Source organism: Aquarana catesbeiana, linkage group LG05 (genome assembly GCF_042186555.1).
Source record: "Aquarana catesbeiana isolate 2022-GZ linkage group LG05, ASM4218655v1, whole genome shotgun sequence".
NCBI lineage: Eukaryota > Metazoa > Chordata > Amphibia > Anura > Ranidae > Aquarana > Aquarana catesbeiana.
The window spans coordinates 299,625,274-299,643,761 of NC_133328.1; the positions used below are offsets into that span (position 1 = coordinate 299,625,274).

At 40.4% G+C, this 18,488-nt stretch overlaps 1 protein-coding gene across 11 annotated transcripts in view; it reads left to right on the forward strand.

The window, feature by feature from the left end:
- The first annotated feature begins 6,001 nt into the window (after positions 1-6,001).
- Positions 6,002-18,488, forward strand: part of LOC141144787 (poly(rC)-binding protein 3-like) — a 1,428,155-nt gene continuing 1,415,668 nt past the window's right edge. For 7 of the 11 annotated variants that reach the window (XM_073630801.1, XM_073630798.1, XM_073630799.1 and 4 more), the window contains exon 1: positions 6,002-6,618. The gene's annotated coding sequence lies outside the window, so the exon portion shown is untranslated. The remainder of the gene's footprint in view (positions 6,619-18,488) is intronic. The other 4 variants (XM_073630812.1, XM_073630813.1, XM_073630815.1 and 1 more) reach the window with 2 other exon arrangements.

The window sequence follows — 18,488 nt, forward strand, 5'->3', positions numbered from 1 at the left end:
AGGCACGCTTAGAGACTGAGAGAGCACAATACAAAGCATAGTTGGAAATGCAGAGAGTCCTACTAGAAGCAAACCTAGAGAAGCTTTCTGTAGAGAAAGAAGTGGCAGTCGCTATAGCCGAAGCAAAGGCCTTATGCCGCGTACACACGAGCGGACTTTACGGCAGACTTTGCCCGGCGGACGGGATCTCGTCGGACAATTCGATCATGTGTGGGCTCCAGCGGACTTTGTTTTCTCAAAAGTTGGACGGACTTAGATTTGAAACATGTTTTAAATCTATCCGTTGAACTCGAGTCCGGTCAAAAAGTCCGCTCATCTGTATGCTAGTTCGACAGACAAAAAGCCACGCTAGGGCAGCTATTGGCTACTGCCTATGAACTTCCTTGTTTTAGTCCGGTCGTACGTCATCACGTACGAATTCAACGGACTTTGGTGGATTGTGTGTAGGCAAGTCCGTTCATTCAGAAAGTCCGTCGTAAAGTCCATCGAAAAGTCCGCCGGACAAAGTCTGCCGTAAAGTCCGATTGTGTGTGTCCGCGGCATTAGAATTACTTGTATACTCTGATAGTGAACACAGTAGACGCAACAGTGTGCTTGGTCCAGAAGCTTGGTCCAGAAGATCCTCTACAACGCATTATGGATCACGACCATCAACACTCCAAATTGAGCAGAAATGTTGAGGAGACAAATCAAGGTTGCTACGTAGCGCCATCGCAACCTCAAACCGGCAAACAAGAGGACTCCAAGCAAAGTGAAATCTCTTATGACAGACATGCTACGTGCAAGGCACAATAATCTACAAATTATCCTCCAGGTCCTGCTTTCACATCAGAATGGTATGACAGGAGCTGGGTTAAACCAGTGTAGCAAGATCCCAGGCCTCCTTTAGTCTAATGCGAACCTCCAGAGCCAGGGACAGCTGACATCCTTCTGTATAGAGTGGGTTGCAAGGCATAGTGGGTGTAATGTAAGGTAGATTCATGGGCGCCAGACACTTCTTGAATGCAAAGAGATTTATTTTCTCTTGAACAGAACAGTGGGAGAGAGGGTTTAGGGCCAGGACACCCTTAGGAAGTAGCAATGTCAATTAGCAGACTCTGAGACTTCTACAGGTAGACAGCCATGCAGGGAAAGGCATCCAGCAAGACACCACATCTGCATGTGTAGGAGGCATGTCTCATTTGGCAACAGTCTTAGAACAGTTCCTAACACAGATTGTAACAAACTCCTTTACTTTTATATAGTCACTTCTTGTAGATTCTCAGCCCACTGAGCTCTCAGTCTCTCTCACTAGACTTGCTGATTCACTGCCACTGAATCCCGTGAGCTCTTCTAATCTTCTTACTTTAGTATCTTCCTAAAGCGTCACCCCTGCTTCCATGCTGGGTCCCTGCCTTGGCACTCCACATACTCCTCAAGCGTCACTCAACTGGCTGGGTCCCTGGCTTGGCACCTGCTGAGGTTTCCCTATTCTTCACCGACCCTGGTTGGTGGGAATACTGCTCCGGTACTTGCTTCAACTACTGACTGTGGTCCCTGGCAACAAGGTGGTTGATCCCTTAGTGGAGATAGCTTCCCCTCTACCTCTGACCACGACAGGTTCTCCAGCCGGCAGAACCGTCACTTCGGGTTGGACTGCAAGCCACAATCCCAACCCTATGCTGCTGTCTTGCTATGGGTTGTCCCTCAGACAGCCTAGCAGCCAGATGTGCCCGGGATAGGCCCAAACTCCAGCCTAGCAGCCCGGGCAGCACAACACATGTCCACCCAGACAGCTGTCAAGGTGGCACAGAACCCCGATAACCTGACCTCACCCAAATAAATAGGCTCTCCCAGCAGGCCAAGGGACCCAAGAAAATCCCTGCCCATTGGCTGAGATACCCTATCTAGTTCTAATCTGTCCTTGCAATGCCCTTGTCTTATCAAATGTCACCAGATACCCAGCCATCTAGTGATAGAAGAGAGAAGTGCAGCAATTCCAGACTTAGGGTGAAATCAATTGATCTCTCACAATTGGCCAAGGCAATGATACCTGGCAGGTAAATTTAGGAGTAACCCTGCCTAGACATCAGGGTGCTACACCAGAGACTCCTAAAACGTATGATCACACACCACCTTTTCACCATAGCAATACACAGCCAGCTAATCAAGCCACGGTAGACTTTGCCAAGTTCTTTGCATAATGTGAGTTAGTCACAAAAGTACTTAAAATGTTTAATGACTGTCCTAAAAGCTATAGAGCCTGGCGATCTCCTTTACAAAACACTATCAGAGGCTTAGACCTTTCATGTAGTGAATAGATAAACCTCCTGATCAAATGGCTCAGAAAGGAGTCAACTAAACATGCCAGGTGAATCAGGACAATAAATATAAACTACCCAGACACTGGCCCTAAAATTATCTGGGATAGATTTGATGAATGTTATAGGTCAGCAGAAGCAATAGAAAGTATAATATTTAAATGACTTGATAGCTTTCCTAAGATACCTAACAAGGCCTATCAGAAACTCTGGGAACTAAGTGACTTACTAATGGAACTTCAGGTAGCCAAAGTCGAAAGGGACTTACAAGGACTTGCATTCCTTGACACAGCCAGAGGTGTCAACCCCATTGTGAAAAATCTACCCTATAACTTATAATAGCAGTGGATCACACATAGCTTCAAAAATAAAAGACAGCATAATGTTCTATCCCCCCTTTCTCTGTTTTTGTAAACCAGCAAGCTAGAACAAGAAATGATACTAGTTTTGACTTCACATTGCCATTTGCTGCTCCTACAGGATTGCAGTACTCGCAAACCTCCAGTACAGTACACAAAACGAATTTGACTCCTCCAGATTCTTTTCACAGGTCTACCAGCTCCTCTAACTCAGAGACAAAGGTCAAAGATCCTGGTAAGCAACATCCTTTGTACCAGGAGCCACATGCTCCCCTAAAGTGCAGAGCCTTCAGAGAGAAGTCCTCACAGGATCGCAAAGCCTTCCTGAAGGAGAATAACATCTGCTACAAGTGCTGCTCATCGACATTTCACTTTGCCAAGGATTGTAAGGTCAGTGTAAAATGCACAGAATGTGAGAGCTCAGATCACAACACAGCTTTACACCTGGGGCCAGCCCCATGGACTTTACAATTCACCAACAGCACTAGTGAGCACAGCTTTATGCCATTGTTGATAGTCAAAGTAATATGTCTTTAGCCAGCTTGACCTTATTTGACAAGGAGGAGAGCAAGCCTAATCTAAAGGAAGGTGATGTTGTTCTTGTGAAGGGCTGTCAATCCCATAGAAATTAGTGGTCTCTAGGCCTTGTCACCAAAACTCTTCCACGTGAGGAAAGTCAGAAAGATTGAAGTTAAACTTTGTAGGAACAAGGAAGCAAAGGTGTTCCTCAGACCAGTGTCTGATCTGGTCTTCCTGTTTTCTTCTGAGGCCACAAACAGTGGTATCCGTTGATACCAGGCGGGGAGTGTTCTGCCTTTAGCAGGATATTCATTAAGTTGTTCTGCCTGCAATATCAGATTTGACAACAAGATCCTCCCTGCCTCCCTTGTAATAGAGAAGAGAGTGAGGTACCATTTAGTCCTAACACAGTTGTTATCCCAGGACAGTAAAGCCTTATACACACAATGAGACTATGGGAAGAATGATTGTCCATTTTTTTTTTGCAAGCTAGTCTCAGGAGGTTACTAAAGTTACAAAAATTCTCATACGACTGAATACAACTTCAGAAGTAATGTAATGTATTGTATTGTATTGTATCGTAATGCGTTCTTTCATTTCCAAGCATGCGCAGTCTTGGTCACTCAATTTTTTACCATACTGATTAAATGAAAATTGTTCGTTCTGGTATCCTATGAGAAAAATTTTTGTGCTTGTCCCTTCAGATAATTTTGCACTAACTATCGTGATCAGCAGTCGAAAGCTGTGTACTAACAATCAGATTATCAAATGATCGCTTTGAAAACTGTATTTTTCATCTGTTTTTCTCATCCTATGTACTAGACTTTAGTGTGTTAGTGCTTTTGAAACCTGCAGCTGGGGTGTTAAAAATGCATGGTTTAGCTGCATTTTTAGCACCCCCAACTGCACCCCTTAACCACTTACCGATCGCGATATAGCCGAATGAAGGCTACAGCGCAGATGGCTAGTCATATGATGGCCTCCTGTGATTGTGCCTGCCGTGGGTGTGTGGACAGCACGCTTTATGATCACAGTGTCCAGAGAGAGAATCAGTGGCTCTTTACCATGTGATCAGCTGTGTCCAATCACAGCTGAACACGGATGTAAATAGAAGCCGTTATTGGCACTCCTTTCCTCATGCTTAGAGCATGAAGAAAGGATAAGAGAGCCGATAACCGGTTTCTCTAAAAGGGACATCTACACTGAAAATCAGGGCCCTGATTATCAGTGCAATCCAAACAGTGCCCACCAGTTCTGCCAATGTGTGCCCACCAGTGCTGCCAATCAGTGCCTGCCAATAAATGCCCATCAGTGCTGCCAATCAATGCCCATCAGTAACACTTTATCAGTGTCACCTATGAGTGCTGCTTACCAGTGCCCATCGGTGCCACCTATCAGTGCTCATCACTGTTGCCTATCAGTGCCGCCTATCAGTGCCCATCAGTGCAGCTCATCAGTGCTGCCTTTCAGTGCTCATCAGTGCAGTCTCATCAGCGCACATCAGTGAAGGAGAAAAATTACTTGTTTCCAAAATTTGCAGTCAAAATGCCTTGCTTCAAAACCTGCGGCAATACAGTTTTCTTCCAATCAGTACCACCTTTCAGTGCCACCTATCAGTGCTCATCAGTGCCACCTATCAGTGCCCATCAGTGCCTCGTATCAGTGCAGCCTTATCAGTGCCCACTAGTGCCTCCTCATCAGTGCCCTATCAGTGCCCATTAATGCCCATTAGCGCCGCCTTATCAGTGCCGATCAGTGCAGCCTATCAGTGCTCATCAGTGCATTCTCATCAGCACACTCAGTGAAGGAGAAAAATTACTTGTTTCCAAAATTTTCTAACAAAGTATAAAAAAGTTTGTTTTTTTTTCAAAATTTTTGTTTATGTAGCAAAAAATAAAAAACCCAGTGGTGATTAAATACCACCAAAAGAAAGTTCTATGTGTGTGAAAAAAAATGATGAAACTTTTTTTTGGGGGTACAATGCTGCATGACCGCGCAATTGTCATTCAAAGTGTGACAGTGCTGAAAGCTAAAAATTGGCTTGGTCAGGAAGGGGGTAAAAGTGCCCAGTAGGCAACTGGTTAAGCTGCAAAGGCAACATGCTGCAGTCAAAATGCCTTGCTTCAAAACCTGCGGCAATAATTTTTTTTCCTGTCACATTTGGTGGGGAGTACTGCCAACAAACGTGACCCTATCATGCAAATGGGGATGCATGGCAAACACTCCACAACTGTGTGCGATGCATGCAGTTGCAGTGCATTGGTCGGGCATTTATGGAGTTAAAACAGGTGGCAAATAGGCATAATATCGCTTCCTAACTTGCTTTTAAACACCCCTGAAAAGCGATATGAATGCAAATTACTTTTAGGAGGCACAGCAGCTTCAACATAAGTCTAAATTTTATGTCAGGATTACCAGGTTAAAATAAAGGAAAACAAGTATGAAAAAAGAAGTCAAATGCAACAAACTGCAACACGATCAATCTTTGTTCTTAGGTTTAGAAACTCTTCAAGTATGGTTCTAATAAATATTAAAATAATAGTAGTAGCACCTATTTTATGATGCATGATTTTAATTTCACTACAGCAGTTTGTATTTGCAGCATCAGAGGCAGTCTAATATATTCTATAAACATATCTGTGATCCTGAGATTTGTACTAAATGATCAACCGAATGACTAGTTATCTGGAGTGTGTGCTGGATAATCAAGTGAGAATAGATAGGTGCCTGTATCCTCTAATCACTGCAAGCATCCAGGGCTGATCACTGACTATGATAACAAGAAGGCGTGGAGGTTGCAGCCCCTCGGTCCTACTTGTGCCTCCTCTTTGTGCTGTACGTGCCAGTATATACTGAGCTGCAGCTGCAAATCACAAGGGGGACCTGGAGAGCTCTGCTTGCTGCTGAAGGTACAGAGGAGACACAGATACATTGGAGAGGAAGAGGCTGCACATTGGCATTACAACAATACAGGAATGCACACACTCAGCTCCAGCTTCTGAGGATCCCTTTCTAAGGAGCTTTGTTTTCTTATTTACCTATCTGGGATCTATAGACAAAAAAAAAAAAAATACAAGCCTCCCCACCTCCTTCTAAAATTCACTGTGTGGGTAGATCAGCATCATCTGCAAACAAATAATAATAGAGGGGAGAAAGCAAAGCAACGTGGGAATCGGATTGGATTTGCAACTGTTCCCTTCTGCATTAAACAGCCTTTGATATATTTTTTTTCCACTTGGGATTATTCTTACTGACAGACTTAATTCTGCTTCCCTCCCCCACCTCAAGTATAATTATACCCTCCTCCTTCATTTTATACTCTTTTTCCTCCCTGCTTTCGAACCCCTCTGTCTTGTCTGTTTGATAATCTCACCAAACCTCTGCTAAAATCAGCACCAACCCTTCCTCCTCTCTGACCCCATCCAACACCCCCTGTTAAGGTGAGTGGTGTCTTTTCAGCACTTTCTTTCCTCGTGTGTTGTGTGTTTCTTCGCTCTTGTGCTTCTTCTGCCTTGTGCACTCTTTTTTGCTGTGATCGTATAATGCAGAGATTACAGACTCCCAGCCCTGGCGTCTAATATCCGCTCCGATCTCTAGATGTGTTGTGTTAAGATGCTGGGACCTGATAAATACATTGTGCATGGAGCTAGGAGTGATCAAGGACCAATTATCCCAGTACATGATGGGACTGCTGCATGGCATCGACTCTGTTCATCCTCGCTACTAGCTAGATTGATGGATAATGTTTAAAAGCTACCAGTACATGGAAGAATAATTATCTCTTGGTATCTAGGGCATGGCATCTGTAGAGCCAGATCCATGCGTAAGCAACACGGTATCCTGGCGTGCATAATGATATGCTTAGAATGAAAAAAAGAAGTAATATATGACACATAGCACAGTGACATGAGCAGGAGGGAGGCTGATGCATCAATATGGGGGCAGGTGCAGGGCGTTGTAATGCAATATATGCACACATGTTAAATTTATGAAGCTAAAGTCTGGGAAAGGCTCTGGTATAAATAGATAAAAGAGCCAGTGAGAGGAGTTGGAGTAGTCAGGAAGAGGTCAGTCTTGTGGTGGGCTCATTGCCTGCCTCCCAGGTGCAGCCAGCCGGCAAGTGCCAGAGGAAAGTTCAGCTTTGGCGGAGTCCCCCTCCCTGGATCTGTCAGGGCTTTGCTAACTGTTTCTTGTTGTGTTCTGGAAATGAGAACAGGGAAGGGGGAGCCACTGAGCAGCCTAAATATGAGCATCTGTGCAGAAGCTGTAATGTCAGCAAGCCTTTGCTACAATGTTAAACAGTCAGGGATGCTGGATTCTCCTTCTTGCATGCCTGTTCTTGCCCCATCTTTTCCAGATCATGCACAGTCCAGATACCACCTCTGAATAATGTAGGAAAACAATCTATACACCTGCTGGGCTCTACACGAATATGCAATACACATAGCAGAATCAAAGGACAATTAGCAGCACTGAGATGCCTATAATGAGTATCTCTGTTACAGTACTAGTTAATTAAAAATAGCACATGTGATCTCAACAATGTTTGCAGAGACCTTATATATAGAAATGACATGCTAGGTATGCATTTGCCAAGTTCCAAGTCATTACTGAAGTGTGACCAATAATTATTCCTTGAAAACTTGTGCATATATAGCCTATAGCTATAGGCTGTCACTTGGGATGATTACAATTAAAGGATAGGAAAGTGTGTTTGGCCTCTGAGGGGTGTTAAAAAAAAAAACAAATGTGTCATTTGCAAGTGGGGGGGGGGGGGGGGTATCACTATCTAAAACTTTAAAACTAGCAAATGTAGTCTTTTATTTTGTAATAGTTTTTTTTTTTCATATATTAATACACACACACCACCATTCTCTGTTTATTTTAGCCAAGACACCTCAGCCCCCCTAAATGTATTCCATGAAAAACTAGTTGGTGGAGCTGAGCAAGCTGTTTACTGACTATGGATATTTGCTTCAATAATTAAAATCATATCAAATAAGATTTTTTTTTTTATCAAAGATTTATTGTTTTATGTGTTATTAAAACAGTTTGAATTTAAAGAAGGAAGGTATGTATCTAATCCGTTTTGGATGTCAGTATTTGTTTGTATATCTTCCCCAAAAAGTTTGAAGTAAAAAAAAATCCAAAGCATGCCAATTCTTGTTAGTTATTGTTACCATCATTCTACTATAAAATATCATCATTCTGGTAAAAAAATAAAGCAATATATAAGCTGTATGTATTGTATGGTCAATGGGTGGCTGTGAGGGTGCATATATTGTAACTTGAACTGTATTGACAGCATAACGCCCTTTTGGAAGCAGACATTTTTTGGGATGTTTTATATTAATGTTGAGAAATAAAACTGATGCTTTACTGATCAAACATCTTTCTTCATGAGTAACCGCAACTATAAAGTCCCGTGGTACTAGTTACTGTTACAATTTTTGTGAAGCTACTGAAGTAAGCTAAGTTTCACATTCCCTTATGTACAACTGGGTGGGTCAGCCATGACAGCAGACTAACTCGTGATACTGTGTATATATATATATATATATATATATATATATATAGCACTCCTGTATTATATTATGTTACATATTAGCTATACTACCAATATTATTATTATTATGTATTCATTTATGTATTTTTTTATTATAATTCAAACATGTTCCAATACCGTGTCATAGTGTTGTTATCAGGTAGATAACAAAAAATGTAACAACATTGAAATATTTTTTTCTCAAAGAAAGTTTAGTTAACATACCAAAGAAATCAATAGAATCTGTCTGGGCAAGTGGAATTCTTGTGTACAAAATGTTTCTTTTCCAGCTGAGTAATGATTATTTTTCAAAGATCTGCGCTACCACACCCTGGTCTTTTTATCACAGACAAGAAACTACGCATCCTTGAGATAACAATTGGTTGAAATAATAGCTGTGTTACCCAAGAGATTATATCATTTAAGATATCTGGGTTATTCAGTTAGGTAAATAGTGATATGCATTGTACAATAACCTATAGCAATCAATCCATACTGACCAGTAAACTAAAATCTGACTGGTTGCTATGAGTTTCTGCACATTAACCATCCTCCTTGCTCTTTCACATTGTCTTATTGTATAAACCCTAAATGCCACAGTGGCATCAATTAGTACAAAGGATCAAAGAATTATTGTCATGGATCTCATAATGATCAATAAGGTCACAATTACTCCTCCAGTTGAGAACGGTCCTTTTTTTTTTTTTGTACATTTTTATTTTCAAGGTGAATTTTATAGCATTTGTGGAGTGTGCTAAAAGATTTCTCAGACTGTTTTTTTTTTACTTTGTTGTGCTTGTTTCTTAGCTCATGCGTTACTTGATTATTACATTATGACACTGAAAGATATTTTTGTAAAAATGACCTAATACACGACCAGCAAAAACTTAAGAAAAAAATACAGCTGTATATGATAACGGATAAAAAGGCCAGTGCTGCAATCAAGAATTTAAATCAATACAAGATTCTCAAATTTCGCTTGTAAGCCAAAAATGATACTTGCTCTAAAGTCACATAAGCCACAATCGGTTTATAACTGAGCTCACATAAAACAATTTGCTTTCTTAAAACAATTTAAAATAGCAGGCTGAATAGATAGCAGACATTCTTTGCACAGCCTCTTGATGGCCTTGGAGCCCACTGGAGGCATTCTAATTTTCAAACCTGTTTTTACTAAAAAAATAAAAAAAAGTCAAGGGCTGTTCTATCACCTTTTTAAACCTTTTAATCAGTCCCTCAAAGTGATGGAAGGCCAAATGACCTTTAGGCCGGCCATACAACAGTTTGAATCTTGGTCGGTTCAGCAGGAACCAGCTGAGATTTGAACCGCTAATGGGCAGACTTAATTTCCCAAGTTTATCAATTGATCAACTTGTGTACAGCCAGCCTGCCAGGTTAGCCTGTCTGCCAACCATCCTGCTATAGCCGCTAGCGATAATCACTGTTTTTTCCGGCAGGGACAGCTTCCCCCATCCGCTCCCGTCCCCCCCAGAGAAGACAATGTGTCGCAGGAGGGATTCCCCTGTCAACACTGTATGTGTTGATGGGGCATCATGTGAATTTCTTTCCTGTAACCCATGGCTTCAGGAAATAAATGTGCCCCATTTATGGCCTGCCTTAGGCTGTTGCAGAAGCTAGAAAGGGTGTGTCAACCCTCAACTTTCTTACAAAAAGTGTATAATATAATATCTTGGGTTTAGTAGCTCTCAGGTTGTTGGAGAGGCTGTACAAAAGTACTAGAGGCTGTGAAAAGACATCTGAATGTGCCTACATTGCATTCAGGCTGCTAACATTTAAAGCTACTCTATATAAATAATAGTATGTACACAATTATGTGCTTTTTCTGCAGTCAGTAGTTGACTTAGTGACTCCTCCATTGTGTATATTAACACTTCTGCATACGTTTCAAATTTTTCTTGATCGTTTTCTATATATTGTTTTTTATGCTTACAGTGTACTGCCAGTGTACAAACCTCCAATGCATGACATTGCCTAAATGATCAAGCTCATTTAATAAGGTTGCAAACGGAGCAAAAAAGAAGTACAGAGATTTTTATGAAATGGCTTTCGAATAACTGCTATGGGGTACTGCATGTCGTATGCAATATTTTTAGTAAAGGATTCTATGATGTTTTAATGTTCCTCTTTGGTACTGTAGTCAAGCTAACAGAAGAACAGTTCACATTAGGTGAAATTATAGGAGTGTTGTCAGTAACCTTGTCATGGTGTTTTGTAGGTGTTTTGTTGGTCATGCCTGCGCCGCTTTAACACATTTTATACCCCCACCTAAAAAAATCTAAATAAATATGTCTTACCTTTTCTTGTTGTTCCTTTAGAGAAATATTACATGAGTCTATAGGTAGCTTATATTGTTCAGAAGAGCTTTCAATGTGAAATAATTGGACATCCCAATACTTTGTTAGGACATACATTGTACAGATCAAGTTTACAACTGATAGTGAGAACTGCCAGTAAAAGTACAGACAGGGATTGTTATGGTAAACATCCCCAGTGCCACTGAAATTAAAACACAAAGGCTAGGATCCTGTATAACATCATTGACTAAATATAGTCAGGACAATATTTCTTCAATAATGCAACCCAGGATCCCCAGCGGCTTGTTTACAAACAGAAGCAGCCAGGGATCTGTCATCTCATGTAGTAGTGCTAGTGATATCGGCACTAAAAGACAGACTAATGGCTATATCAGCTGCAGGTTTGTGGGGGCGGGAGAACTGGCCAACTATGACCAACTGGTTCGCCCATTCACTGAACTGCGGACAGGCGAGGTGTGGGTCAAACTCATGTTCAACCCAAATCCAAAGCCCAACCCTGCTTGCCAAACATGGCAATAGCAGCTCTTTTTTCGTTCAGTTTTTGGTTTAAAACAATATGCTCTGCTTAGCACATGAAAACTTTCACTAGAGTAATACTTATTTGCAGTCCATTGGGTTTGCAGGGAGCCGGTTGATTTACAATACAGAGTTGAAGCTTGCACTGTCTACCAAAAGGCTACTTACTTCTAACAAACAATAGCAAAACAAGTTGTGAAGGGATGAGATTACTAGAACTTCCTTATGACTTCTTAAGATGGGAGAACAAACTAAAATATAATTATATTAAGCTTCTCTCATCACAGCTGTCAAAAGTACATTACTAGTTTTGGGCTGAGTTATTTAAATATTAAAAGTGTGTTAGTATATACCGTATTTATCGGCGTATAACATGCACAGGCATATAACATGCACATTCATTTTAAGAGGGAAGTTTCAGGAAAAAAACTTAAGGGTCAGTGCCCATCTGCAGCCTCACCATTGCCATCAATGAAGCCTGATCAATGCCCATCTGCAGCCTCACAAGTGCCATCAATGCAGCCTCATCGGTCCAAATCAATGCAGCCTCACCATTACCATCAATGCAGCAGCCTCACCATTGCCATCAGTGCAGCTTGATCGATGCCCATCTGCAGCCCAGAGGGGACAGGGAGGGGGGCAGGATGAGCGCTGTCAGATTACATACAGTGAGAATCTCCTATGATAGACAGAACAGTGGTCCAAAGGCGGCCCAAGAGACGGAACTTACAGATGCCGCCAAGTAAACAGGAGATTCTCGCTGTATGTAATCTGATGGCGCTCGTCCTGCCCCCCCCCGTCCTGTTTGAGGCAGCTAAAATTGAAGTATTGGTGTATAACACGCACATGCTATTTGCACCCGATTTTCATGGTGAAAAAGTGAGTGTTATACGCCAATAAATACAGTATAACCCATTTATTTATATGACATCATCGAGATTTGTTTCTTTTGTGTTTTCTGGCCAATGTTTAAACATACACTCTGTAGATAGATGAGTGATTTTTTACTCTTGTTTTTTTGCTGAATTTTAAGTAACGTTTTTCTTTAGACGGCACAAAACAAAGAAATCTTAAAATACATTTATAAATGAATTTGGTGCCATGATTCTAATCTACAAATGCCTTTTATAGTTATCTACATATATACATTTCAATATGGACCAAAGCAAAAACTAGAGATCCAAATGCCATAACATTTAAAACATGCAACATTACCACAAAATAATAGGAAGGTCTGTTACTAAAACTATAACAAGCACAAACAGTCTCATAGCAACAACATATATGTGCTACATACACTACATAGATAGTATTTTTCAAACTCTTCTTTTGGTTACTAGACTACTTATCCAATACTTGATCAAATAAGCTTCCACATTTTGTATTCAATTTAGTAACATACTAATATTAGTCCTTCCTAAGAGTAACAGTAAAAGTGGAGACAATGAATAGGTTAAACTTTTTCAATGCATTAAAAAATTGAATTGATGGCAATTGCATTTATTTTTATGAGAAACTCAATAAATACCGTATTATGTTTAGCGCATTCACCTTGGAGGAAGTTGTTACTGTTAACAATAAATAATGGATTTAAAGAGCTATACTTACTGGAAAGTCATCTTAACCTTGAACATTAACATTCACTGTAAGAGAATACGTGAAACTGATCTTCGGATGCATTGTGCAGGTATAGAGGTCACATTTGTGTGTTCTGTGTTGGGAATAAGTTCTGCATTAAAACCGATCTCCCCTCCAGTTTGAAAGGTATTGTATTCACTAGTTACTATCAGACATATATAACATGATATTGTAGTTGTAAGAAAAAATGTATAAACCTTTGGGAAATTATACAACCCCTGGCAAAAATTATGGAATCACCAGTCCCTGAGGATGTTCCTTCAGTTGTTTATTGTTGTAGAAAAAAAGTAGATCACAGACATGGCCAAAAACTAAAGGCATTTCAAATGGCAACTATCTGGCTTTAAGAAACACTAAAAGAAATCAAGAAAAATAATTGTGGTGGCCAGTAACAGTTAGATTTATAGAACAAGCACAGGGAATAAATTATGGAATCACTCAATTCTGAGGAAAAAATTATGGAATCACCCTGTAAATTTTCATTACAAACACTAACACCTGCATCAGATTAAATCTGCTTGTTAGTATGTAGATAAAAAGGAGTGATCACACCTTGGAGAGCTGTTGCAACAAGTGGACTGACATGAAGCATGGCTCCAACACCAGAGATGTAAATCGAAAAAAAGGAGAGGATTATCAAACTCCTTAAAGAGGGTAAATCATCACGCAGTGTTGCACAAGATGTTGGTTGTTCACAGTCGGCTGTGTCTAAAACATGGACCAAATACAAACAACATGGGAAGGTGGTTAAAGGCAAGCATACTGATAGACCAAGGAAGACATCAAAGCGTCAAGACAGAAATCCAATCATCCACAGTCCACGATTGCCTTTCCTTAGCCCATTGTAACCTTGTTTTTTTGTGTTTAGGTGTTAGAGATGGCTTTCTTTTAGCTTTTCTATATGTAAATCCCATTTCCTTTAGGCGGTTTCTTACCGTTCGGTCACAGATGTTGACTCCAGTTTCCTCCCATTTGTTCCTCATTTGTTTTGTTGTACATTTTCTGTTTTCAAGGCATATTGCTTTAAGTTTTCTGTCTTGACGCTTTGATGTCTTCCTTGGTCTACCAGTATGCTTGCCTTTAACCACCTTCCCATGTTGTTTGTATTTGGTCCATGTTTTAGACACAGCCGACTGTGAACAACCAACATCTTGTGCAACACTGCGCAATGATTTACCCTCTTTAAGGAGTTTGATAATCCTTTCCTTTTTTTCAATTTACATCTCTGGTGTTGGAGCCATGCTTCATGTCAGTCCACTTGTTGCAACATCTCTCCAAGGTGTGATCACTCCTTTTTATCTACATACTAACAAGCAGATTTAATCTGATGCAGGTGTTAGTGTTTGTAATGAAAATTCACAGGGTGATTCCATAATTTTTTCCTCAGAATTGAGTGATTCCATAATTTATTCCCTGTGCTTGTTCTATAAATCTAACTGTTACTGGCCACCACAATTATTTTTCTTTATTTCTTTTAGTGTTTCTTAAAGCCAGAAAGTTGCCATTTGAAATGCCTTTAGTTTTTGGCCATGTCTGTGATCTGCTTTTTTTTCTACAACAATAAACAACTGAAGGAACATCCTCAGGGACTGGTGATTCCATAATTTTTGCCAGGGGTTGTATATCCAATTATCAATATATCTTTAAATAAATGACTCATGAGATCTGATCTTTGTTTACCTTGTAAAAAAATTAAGGTCATATATTTTTTTAACCCCTTTCAACCTCCCAACACATATTTACAGCAGTAAAACAGTGGCCTTTAACATGGACGTGCTGCATTTATGCATCGCTGGGTGGCCAGGGCATTTTTTACTCCTCCTAACCAATGACACAGGGGAATTTTTCTACTCCCACTGACCGCTGACGCAGTGGAAGAGGACACTGAACAGGAGCATTTTACTCTAACTGACCACCAATGCAGGGGCATTTATACACCCGTTGACCACCGATGCAGGGCCAAGTTTTACTCCTGTTGACCACTGAAGCAAAGGAATGTTTTATTCCAACTGTCTACTGACATAAGGGCATTTTTTACTCCCATTGACCACCAACGCAGGGGCATTTATTACTCCTATTGAGAACCCATGTAAATAATTTATTACTCCCACTAAACACTAATGTGGGAACTTTTTTTACTATCACTGACAACATAGGGGCATTTTTTTATTCCTACTGACCACTGATGTAAGGACATCCACCAACAAAGGGCCATTTTTACTCCTACTGATGGTGAAGTGGCTCTTTGTTTAAAGTGTTTAGGGATGCCTGCTCTAAATTTTCTCCTTAGTACGCAACATTCATATTAGTGGACAGTGATGCTGCAGGATCAATGTAGAAGTGAATACTTTGGAATCCAGTTTTTTTTTCTTTCTCGAAACACTCATTATTTTTAATTACTTCCTTTTGATAGCTGCTGTAAAGCTGCTTGACATTAGGTAAAGGATTTCAGATATAGCTTTTCAATGGTAAAGATTTAGTGGAATATGAACAGTTACTCATTCTTCTTAAGGACCCTTTCTAGAGAGGCTGCCTTTTCTCATGTCTAGTTCTGAAAATGCACGTTTTCTAGCAGTCATGCTGAGCTTCTAGCTTGAATACTTTGAGTAACTCACCCAGACGAAGTATGTAGCTAAAGACGTTGTGCATTTCACAATCTTTCCTAATCCATGTACTTGTTCTGGGTCAGAAGCTGTTGAAGCCAAAAGGGTTGCATAACATCCAGGCAACAAGTGTATTCAGAAGGATGTTAGCAATTACAGCACCATATTTCCCCAATAAAAGGTTTACTTTATCCCATCTGTAGAATACATACTGTATACATAAAATTAAAGTAATGTTAGAAGCAGAACATATATAATGATATGACACCTTTTATAGAAGAAATATTGAATTTGATTGGAAGGGGTTACAGTGGGGACAGAAAGTATTCAGACCCCCTTACATTTTTCACACTTTGTTATATTGTAGCCATTTGCTAAAATCATTTAAGTTCATTTTTTTCCTCATTAATGTACACACAGCACCCCATATTGACAGAAAAATTCAGAATTGTTGACATTTTTGCAGATTTATTAAAAAAGAAAAACTGAAATATCACATAGTCCTAAGTATTCAGACCCTTTGCTCAGTATTTAGTAGAAGCACTCTTTTGATCTAATACAGCCATGAGTCTTTTTGGGAAAGATGCAACAAGTTTTTCACACCTGGATTTGGGGATCCTCTGCCATTCATCCTTGCAGATCCTCTCCAGTTCTGTCAGGTTGGATGGTAAACCTGACAGCCATTTTTAGTTCTTTCCAGAGATGCTCAATGGGGTTTAAGTCAAGGCTCTAGCTGGGCCATTCAAGAACTGTCACGGAGTTGTTGTGAAGCCACTCCTTCATTATTTTAGCTGTGTGCTTAGGGTCATTGTCTTGTTGGAAGGTAAACCTACGGGCCAGTCTGAGGTCCTGAGCACTCTGGAGAAGGTTTTCGTCCAGGATATCCCTGTACTTGGCTGCATTCATCTTTCCCTCAATTTCAACCAGTCGTCCTGTCCCTACAGCTGAAAAACACACCCACAGCATGGTGCTGCAACCACCATGCTTCACTGTTGGGATTGTATTGGACAGGTGATGAACAGTGCCTGGTTTTCTCCACACATACCGCTTAGAATTAAGGCCAAAAAGTTCTATCTTGGTCTCATCAGACCAGAGAATCTTATTTCTCACCATCTTGGAGTCCTTCAGGTGTTTTTTAGCAAACTCCATGCAGGCTTTCATGTGTCTTTCACTGAGGAGAGGCTTCTGTCGGGCCACTCTGCCATAAAGCCCCGACTGGTGGAGGGCTACAGTGATGGTTGACTTTCTACAACTGTCTCCCATCTCCTGACTGCATCTCTGGAGCTCAGCCACAGTGATCTTTGGGTTCTTCTTTACCTCTCTCACTGCAGCTCTTCTCCCCCGATAGCTCAGTTTGGCCGGACGGCCAGCTCTAGGAAGGGTTCTGGTCGTCCCAAACGTCTTCCATTTAAGGATTATGGAGGCCACTGTGCTCTTAGGAACCTTAAGTGCAGGAGAATTTTTTTGTAACCTTGCCACAATTCTGTCTCTGAGCTCTTCAGGCAGTTCCTTTGACCTCATGATTCTCATTTGCTCTGACATGCATTGTGAGCTGTAAGGTCTTATATAGACAGGTGTGTGGCTTTCCTAATCAAGTCCAATCAGTATAATCAAACACAGCTGGACTCAAATGAAGGTATAGAACCATCTCAAGGATGATCAGAAGAAATGGACAGCACCTGAGTTAAATATATGAGTGTGACAGCAAAGGGTCTGAATACTTAGGACCATGTGATATTTCAGTTTTTCTTTTTTAATAAATCTGCAAAAATGTCAACAATTCTGTGTTTTTCTGTCAATATGGGGTGCTTTGTGTACATTAATGAGGAAAAAATTAACTTAAATGATTTTAGCAAATGGCTGCAATATAACAAAGAGTGAAAAATTTAAGGGTGTCTGAATACTTTCCGTCCCCACTGTACATTTCCTCATCAAGTGGTCATTAGCGATACTGTTGGCTTTTACAGAGAAATTGCAAATCACTAAACGTTTTGACCTCCAGGCCTCTGTAAAAATTCACAGCATTCAAGCATTGAGCAGTAATACAAAAATGTGTAAAAAAAAACAAACAAACAAAAAAACACGTTTTTTTAAATGCATAGTTGTATGGTTCAAACCTTCAAAGTTTGTTCACAAGATACAGTTCAGCAGCTTAAGTGCCAGGCTACATTATATGTTGCAGCTTTACAACCATTTTGGTGTGTATGGGAATTCTCTTCACTATGGAGTTTGGGAAGTACCATGAACATCACCAATACTGTTCATGTAACATGTTCTCAGTCTCCCTGTTTCAGTCAATGTACAGGGATGTTAATGGGTAGATGAGCTAAAGCACATTGCACTTTGCACTGCAACAACATGGGATCCACGGCCAAACTGATCTTCCTTACACATGCAGTCACATGTAACCCAGAATAAAACACATTTATTTGTAAATAAGTAATATAGCTGAAGATATGGGTATGGTCTGATTTTTGCAGATGACACAAGAGTGCCTATTAGGGCTGATATTCCTGGGGTTTGTTTAAAATATGGAACATGTATTGATGAAAGACAGACCAAACTGTAGTGGAAACTGCATTTTAATGTTTCTAAGTAAAAGTACTACAGGGTGCATCACTCATTTAGTGTTGGTACTAATACCATATTTAAAAAAAAAAAAAAAAAGCTTT